This window comes from Lacerta agilis, chromosome 8 (genome assembly GCF_009819535.1).
Source record: "Lacerta agilis isolate rLacAgi1 chromosome 8, rLacAgi1.pri, whole genome shotgun sequence".
Lineage (NCBI taxonomy): Eukaryota > Metazoa > Chordata > Lepidosauria > Squamata > Lacertidae > Lacerta > Lacerta agilis.
This window is the reverse complement of record NC_046319.1, coordinates 15,930,114-15,938,493: the sequence shown is the minus strand read 5'-3', so window position 1 is coordinate 15,938,493 and position 8,380 is coordinate 15,930,114.

The following is an 8,380-nucleotide window of genomic DNA, read 5'->3' as shown; positions in this document are numbered from 1 at the left end:
GACAGGGTAAAGAGGTGCTTCTTCAGCATATGATGAAAAATACATAATGTCCAGATGCAGCTGTGTGGGGAGGGAATCCCATTTTAGGACGCAGGGATAAGGAACCTGTGGCCCTTTATACATTGATATACTCCAGCTCCCATGAACCCCACCCAGCAGGACCAATGGCCAGCTATGATGGGAGTCCAACAACATCTGGAGGCCCAGAAGTTCCTCATCCCTGGTTTAGGGTGTCAAGTTAGGACCAGGAAGACCTGGGCTCAAATCCCCACTCAGCCATGAAGCTCAGGAGGTGACCTTAGGCCAGTCACCATCTCTCGGCCTTACCTCCTAACCTCCCAGCATTGTTGGAAGGATAAGACAGTGGGTGGGGAAATCATACATCCTTTCATGAACCACTCAGAAGAAGGGTAGGATTTTTAAAAAATGGATCAATACTTTGAAGAATGCAGAAGCAACATTTGGGGCTTCAGGATTGGCAGAAACCACGTCTTCCTGGCACGGAGCAGAGCCGTCTCATCCATTGGGGCTGGTGGCGCGGCGCGCCAGGGCGCAATGGCCTGGAGGGCGCCTCCGTCCTCCAGCCCCGCTGGCAGCGCCTGCCGGCAGCGCCCTCTAACTCCCGGCAAGGGAGCTGGCCGGCCACGCCACGCCCTCTGGCTGCCCAGCAGAGCACAGGAGCACAGCTCTGCGCGCCCTTCCAGCGCTTCCGGGACGGGAGGCGAGGGCGGCCGGCTCGCGCTCCCGCGCGCAGCCGGGCAGCTCGCGCTCTGCGCGCAGCCAGCCGCCCACCCGATGAAGCACAAGCTGCCCAGCCGCGCCGCCCGGCTGCACCGCGCCATCCGGATGCGCGCGGGAGCGCGAGCCGGCCGCCCTCGCCTCCCGTCCCGGAAGCGCTGGAAGGGCGCGCAGAGCCCCGCGCCGCTCCAGCGCCACGCCCCTCATCCCCCGCTCGCCCACCCCCCTCCCAAGGGGCGGCAAGCGCGGGAGGGAGGCGGCAGAGAGGCGGCATGGCAGGGGCGCCGGAGGGATAGCCACGCCAGGGCGGCAGATCCCCTTAAGACGGCTCTGGCACGGAGATGGGCTTCATATCAGGTTGCCACTTCTTTCTTTTTTTAAACTAGCCTTGCTCCTGTGCCTTATAAAAGCAGCCTTAAAAGGCAGAAAAGGCAATTCCATCAATATTCAAGAAAGAAGGGAAGGAGAAGAGGCAGCGCAGGTGAAACATCTTTGCACAGCCCAGAGTTGATCTATGGAACTCGCTTCCACAGTATGTAGTGATGGCCACCAACGTGGATGGTTTAAAAAGAGGATTAGACATGTTTGTGGAGGAGAAGTCTATTGGTAGCTACTAGTCTTGATGGCTATGCCCTGTCTCCACAGTTGAAGGCAGTAATGCTCCTAAACACCAGTTGTGGGAATCTGTAGGACAGGAGAGCTGCTGTTGAGCTCAAGTTCTGCTTCTGGGCTTCCCTTTGAGGCATCTAGTTGGCCACTGTGAGACTAGGATGTTGGAATAGATGGATCATTGGCCTGATCCAGCAGGGCTCTTCTTGAATTCTTATGCCCTCACCTGGAGAATAGCTTTGGTGGGTCAATGTGCCAATGTTCTCAACCAGCCCACTTTCCTGACTGTTTCATAGCAGCTAGATCAGGAGATGCTGGCAACACACATCATGTATCTGCTTGCTGAGAATAGATCCTGCTGCTACATTTCTGAGCTGCTCCCCACTTCACCCCAAAGAGAGGTGCCTCCCAGAGGCACCATTTGCCTGGGGAGCTTGTAGCCAGGGCTGCTGCAACAAACAGCCACGCAAGACTTTGGGAAGCAGAGATGCGGAAGGGAATCAGAGGAGGGAGGGAAGGAAAGAGGGACAGAGGCCAGTGTTGCCCACAGCACCCCTGACCATCGTTCAAAGCACCTCAGGGTGCCATGGCACACTGGTTGAAAACCACTGGCTTAAGGCATACAAGCAAGTCCAATTGGCAACCTCAGCAGTGGGAGAAACCTTCCCTGTGGAATGCCTGTGCTCTTAAAAGCGCAGGAGCAGGAGTAGTATAGAATTGTGACTTCTGCTAGCCACAGCTGGGGGCTCTCTAAGCAGGGTGTCACGAAATATAATCTGCTCTGCAACAAATGGAGAACAGGAGACTTGAATAGCAGCCTCAAAGGGATGCCTGGCAGTGGAAGAAGGCAAATGCGTTAATTGGGGGGGGGTAGAATTCTCCCAAGTGATAAGATAACCAGTCTGAGTTCCGCTGATGAACCACACGATTTGTCAGAAAAAGAGAGGGATTTTTTTTTTAACATATGCTTTGAAGCATGTTGTAAATCCTCCAGTCTAATCTAAGCAGCAGGTCAGATCAGAGATGTGGGTTGGGGGTCTTTTTTAACAGATTTTCATTGGACAGGTGCCCAGTATTAGATTGTTTCCGTGCCAGGCTGATGTGGGCAAAGGTTTTCTCTGTCCTCCTGTCAGGAGGAAATAAGAGTCCATCCTGCCCTAACAGAGAAGGGCTGAGCGCCCAGTTTGATTCACATCTTAATGCAAACCTATGAACTTCACACTCACGGAAAAATTGTGCAAACTGAAACACAGCTATGCCTCGAAATACACGTCTCTCTGAATTTTACACTCCAGCTGGAAATATGTGTAGAAAATGCCTATATTACAGGCAAGTGTGCCTAAAACTACTGTAAGACACAAGGATGCGTTGCACTAGGCAAAAATGGTTGCAAAAATAATTGCGTGCAATGGTAGAAAAGCACACTAAAATGCTGGCAGTGCTTTGGGATTAAATGTTTTTTAATCACAAACTGATGGAGAAACATAGAGCACTGGACCTAAAAGAGGGGAAATGTCAGCATGGCACCAGCAGTTTGCAGATTTTAAAAAAGCACTTATTCGTGTGGTGCATGGTTAAAGGATGGAAGTCTCTGCTGCAACAGACCCTCCAAGTGTCCCTATTTTCCAGGGACAGTTCCGGATTTACAGAAGCTTTCCCGGCTTCTGGTTTGATCCCGGAATGTCCCGCTTTTCCTTAGGACATCCCTTATTTTCATCAGAGAAATGTTGAAGGATATGGTGTTACGTGACCCCCACCCCACCCCAAACCAAGGAGATACAGCCTTTTGAAGACATCTGAAGGCAGCCCTGTATAGGGAAGTTTTTTAATGTTTGATCTTTTATTATGTTTTTATGTATGTTGTACACCACCCAGAGTGGCTGGGGCAACCTAGTCAGATGGGCGGGGTCTTGTTGTTGTTGTTGTTGTTGTTGAATAGGGTGTCCCTATTTTCACTGGGGAAAAGTTGGAGGGTGTGCTGCAGGAGGAAAAGTGATGGCCACCAACAAATTCATGGAGGATAACGCTATCAAGGGCCGCTGGCCACTATGGTTCCACTGTTAAGAGGCAACAGCATTTTTGAATACCAGTTTCTGGAAACCGCAGGAGGAGAGAGTGCTCTTGTGCTCAGGGCCTGCTTGGCGTGTGGTTGGCTGCTCCGAGAATAGGAGGCTGGACTGGACGGCCATTGGTCTGATCCAGCGCTCCTCTTTGTATGTTATTATGATCCCTATTAGTTGCAGGACTTTTGAAGTGAGCTGTGAATTTGTTTGGGCCCTGGGTGAGCGCCAGGAGGCTGGAAGTGGAGGTGTGTTAGAAGAAGGAATGAATAATGGTCTATATTTATTCATAATTTCTATTGATGTAACATTTGCATTCACAACCTCATTCCTATTTGGTTTTTTTTAATATATATAATACACTGAATTTTTATAACCTCGTGCCTATTTGTAACGTTGAGGCTGTCGCTGCTTTAGTTTTCTGTATGCCACTGAAGAGATATTTTTATACGTTAAGCAATATGCAGATGGTCTAAATAAAGACATGCATAAATAAATGTACAAGTGGGAAACTGGGAGAAACAGAAATCGACACGTCTCTGCCTCCCTATTCTCACTCAAGTCATAGTCACATGACCTCAGTGGTCCTTACTCCTTAGTCAGATTCTATCAAATCTTTCACATGCCACCTGCAGTGATGGGCCTGCCCCCAACCCTTTCCCCTTTTGACTCATGCATCTTTTAGAAGCCTGCCGACAGGGATTGTCGTGCTTATTCTTTGCTTTTATTGATTTTATGTGAGCTACTCTGGGAGATCTTTATGGAGGAGCAGCGGGAAGGGGGTGGGGGGAGGGATGCTACTGTATTTAATTTTGTGGTTATCATTGTGCGCTTTTATGTCTGGATATTGATTTTGTAAACCGCTTTGCAGCTTATCACTGACACAGAGGCAAGAAGATATCTATACCTCCTGCTTCAAAGGAAACTCTAAGCAGGTTGCAACAATTTAAAAAATATCACAAATAAATGCAATAAAGATTTTGCATTCTAAAGCGGTGCCAAAGAGTTGGTTTATTTGCAGCACTATCTATCATATGCCCATTCAGAGGGGAGTCAATTTCCATGGGGCTTACTCCCAGGTAAATGTCTATAGCATTGCTGCATGGCAGCACAGTCCTAATCGTGTCTACTCAGAAGCTAACCCTATTGAATTCAGCAGGTTGCAGGATGTTATTCCAACTCAGGGCAGACCCATTGAGCTGTATCCAATTAAGGCCTACTCCGAAGAGTCATATTTAAATTTACAGGTCTGAGCTAGTCATGTCCATTGGACAAATGTTGACTACAATTCACTGCAATTCACAGACATAACTACTGTAAGTGAGGCCCATTAAGTTCTAATGAGTCAACTTTGAATCGGATTTAGCTGGGTATAGCCCATAGAGGCTTACTCCCAGGTAAGGCTCCAATGCTATAACCCTGGGAGAAAGCTCCATAGAACTCGATGGGTCTTACTCCTGAGTAGTTATAGAGTCATACCTCGGGAGCCGAACGTAATCTGTTCCTGAAGTCCGTTCAACTTCCAAAACATTTGGAAACCAAGGCACGGAAGCCACAGAACCCATGTTGGACATTCAGGTTCCAAAGAACATTTGCAAACCGGAACACTCACTTCCGGGTTTGCGGCATTCGGGAGCGAAAACGTTCAACTCGCAAGACGTTTGACTTCCGAGGTACGACGGTATACCAGGAGTGCACTATTAAACACTGAAAGTATTTAGATTTTTTAAAAGAGGATGGTTATTATAAATTAACAATAATTACGTAATAGCCTTCAGTCAAGCGACTGATATAAATATCTGTATGCATGCACACGGGTTCAAAGAGAAGAAGAGCCTGGAGGAGAGTGAAGACAATTACAAGGTGATGTAAGAATGCTCAGCGAGATTGAAAGAGATGTGTGTGTCACTTTACTATTCACAGCACACACGGAAACAAGATCGAACACAAAAGAAGACAAGATTCAGTCGGGCTAGGTGTGTCTTTGGCTCTCCAAGATGATAAATTGGCAAAACAAGATGGATGTTGTAGATCCAACACCTAAGTAGGACAAGGCCTTTCTGTAGCCAACAAGGCACTCCTAGTCCCTGTTGAGCCCAAGTCGGATGGCATCAAATCTGCAAAGAAGTTCTTTCCAACTCTGCAGCTTCAGGGCGGAGTCTCCCTTTCTGTTGACGCAGCGCAAGTTTTGAAGCTGTTAACAGAATGTCCAAGAAGATTGACTACAGTTTTCCATGATACTTTGGGTGGGCGGGTGGGGGCATTTATGTTTCACTGTAATTGTACTTATTTATTTATAAAGATATTTATATACTGGTATTTCACGAAAAAAATATGTCAAAGTGGTTTACAACAGTACATAAAGCCATACCATATTAGATGATAGATAGATAGATAGATAGATAGATAGATGGATAGATAGATAGTGAAAATGAGACATCAATAAACTATTGCGGAAATACGTATTCTTAACTGCCTGTCTGGCCCTGGAGGAACAGAAATGTTTTCAGCAGGCAATTAAAAGTTACTGTATACCATGCTGATGTTTTATGTGAGATGGCAACATATAAATCCTTTGATTAAATAAAAAATAAAAACTTAAGCCTCTGCAAAACCAATGTAAACTGACTTATCGAGTTGGTGGATGAACCCTAATTAGTAATGGCAATTAGTTTCAATGAGTCTACTCTGAGTAAAAACAGCATTGGCTACAACCCTTGATATTTTGTGTGTTTCATTGCATTTGGTATTTTATTTACTCTACCACAAGCCACCACACTATGGGTGTTTGTTTGTGTGTGTGTGTGTGTGCGCGCGCGCGTGTGTGTGTGTGTAAGTTTGGGATGGAGTACACTTGTCTCCGTCTCCCCTTTCCCCCCCACAACAATCCTGTTGGGGTGTGTGTGTGTATATATATGTATGTGTGTATATATGTGTATATATGTGTGTACACACACACACACACACACACACACACCCCAACAGGATTGTTGTGAGGAAAAAAGGGGAGAAGAAGACAAGTGCACTCCTTCCCAAACTTTTTTTGGGGAAAGGTGGGATATAAATGTAATGATTAAATAAATAAATAAATAATTCATATATTTCCCAAAACTACAACAATGCATTATATTAGGGCAAACTGCACGAAGAAATGTGTATGGCAGGCAAAACCACATACCAAAATGTGCTTATTAGAACAAATCTGTACTAAAATGCTGTCAGATCTTCACGAGAGCTTTTTAAAGAGCAAACGGATGTGGACATGTGACAGACTGAATATTGAAACAAAAGAGGAATAGCGATAAACTGAAATTGGCATTCCTAGCCAGGAGTTGTTTTTTCCTCGTCTCTTTTTGAGTAGGGCTCGTGAATCACAGAATCATGGAATTCTAGGGTTGGAAGGGATCCCAGTGGTAATCTAGCCCACCCATGCAATCCAGGAATCCCAGCTATAGAATCCCTGGCAGATGGCCATCAAACTTCTGTTTAAAAACATCCAAGGAGAGACCACCACCTTCTGAGGTAGCCCGTTCCACTGTTGAACGGCTCTCGCTGCCAGAAAGTTCTTCCTAATGTTTAGATAGAAACTCCTTTCTTGCTATTTGAATCCATGGGTTCAGGTCCTACCACCCTGAACCTCCAACAGTCAGAAATGTGTTAGGGAGTGCTGTGGATGAATTGGGGATGACTCTGCTTGCCTGGAGAAGATCAGTCTACATCCCAATCCCAAAGAAGGGCAGTGCCAAAGAATGCTCCAACTACCGCACAATTGCACTCATTTCACACGCTAGCAAGGTTATGCTTAAAATTCTACAAGGCAGGCTTAAGCAGTATGTGGACCGAGAACTCCCAGAAGTGCAAGCTGGATTTCGAAGGGGCAGAGGAACCAGAGACCAAATTGCAAACATGCGCTGGATTATGGAGAAAGCCAGAGAGTTCCAGAAAAACATCTACTTCTGCTTCATTGATTATGCAAAAGCATTTGACTGTGTCGACCACAGCAAACTATGGCAAGTTCTTAAAGAAATGGGAGTGCCGGATCACCTCATTTGCCTCCTGAGAAATCTCTATGTGGGACAAGAAGCTACAGTTAGAACTGGATATGGAACAACTGATTGGTTCAAAATTGGGAAAGGAGTACGACAAGGCTGTATATTGTCTCCCTGCTTATTTAACTTATATGCAGAATACATCATGCGAAAGGCTGGACTGGATGAATCCCCAACCGGAATTAAGATTGCCGGAAAAAATATCAACAACCTCAGATATGCTGATGATACTACCTTGATGGCAGAAAGTGAGGAAGAATTGAAGAACCTTTTAATGAGGGTGAAAGAAGAGAGCGCAAAATATGGTCTGAAGCTCAACATCAAAAAAACTAAGATCATGGCCACTGGTCCCATCACCTCCTGGCAAATAGAAGGGGAAGAAATGGAGGCAGTGAGAGATTTCACTTTCTTGGGTTCCATGATCACTGCAGATGGTGACAGCAGTCACGAAATCAGAAGACGCCTGCTTCTTGGAAGAAAAGCAATGACAAACCTAGACAGCATCTTAAAAAGCAAAGACATCACCTTGACGACAAAGGTCCGTATAGTTAAAGCTATGGTTTTCCCAGTAGTAATGTACGGAAGTGAGAGCTGGACCATAAAGAAGGCTGATCGCCGTAGAATTGATGCTTTTGAATTATGGTGCTGGAGGAGACTCTTGAGAGTCCCGTGGACTGCAAGAAGATCAAACCTATCCATTCTCAAAGAAATCAGCCCTGAGTACTCACTAGAAGGACAGATCCTGAAGTTGAGGCTCCAGTACTTTGGCCACCTCATGAGAAGAGAAGAATCCCTAGAAAAGACCCTGATGTTGGGAAAGATGGAGGGCACAAGGAGAAGGGGACGACAGAGGATGAGATGGTTGGACAGTGTTCTTGAAGCTACTAACATGAGTTTGGCCAAACTGCGAGAGGCAGTGAAGGA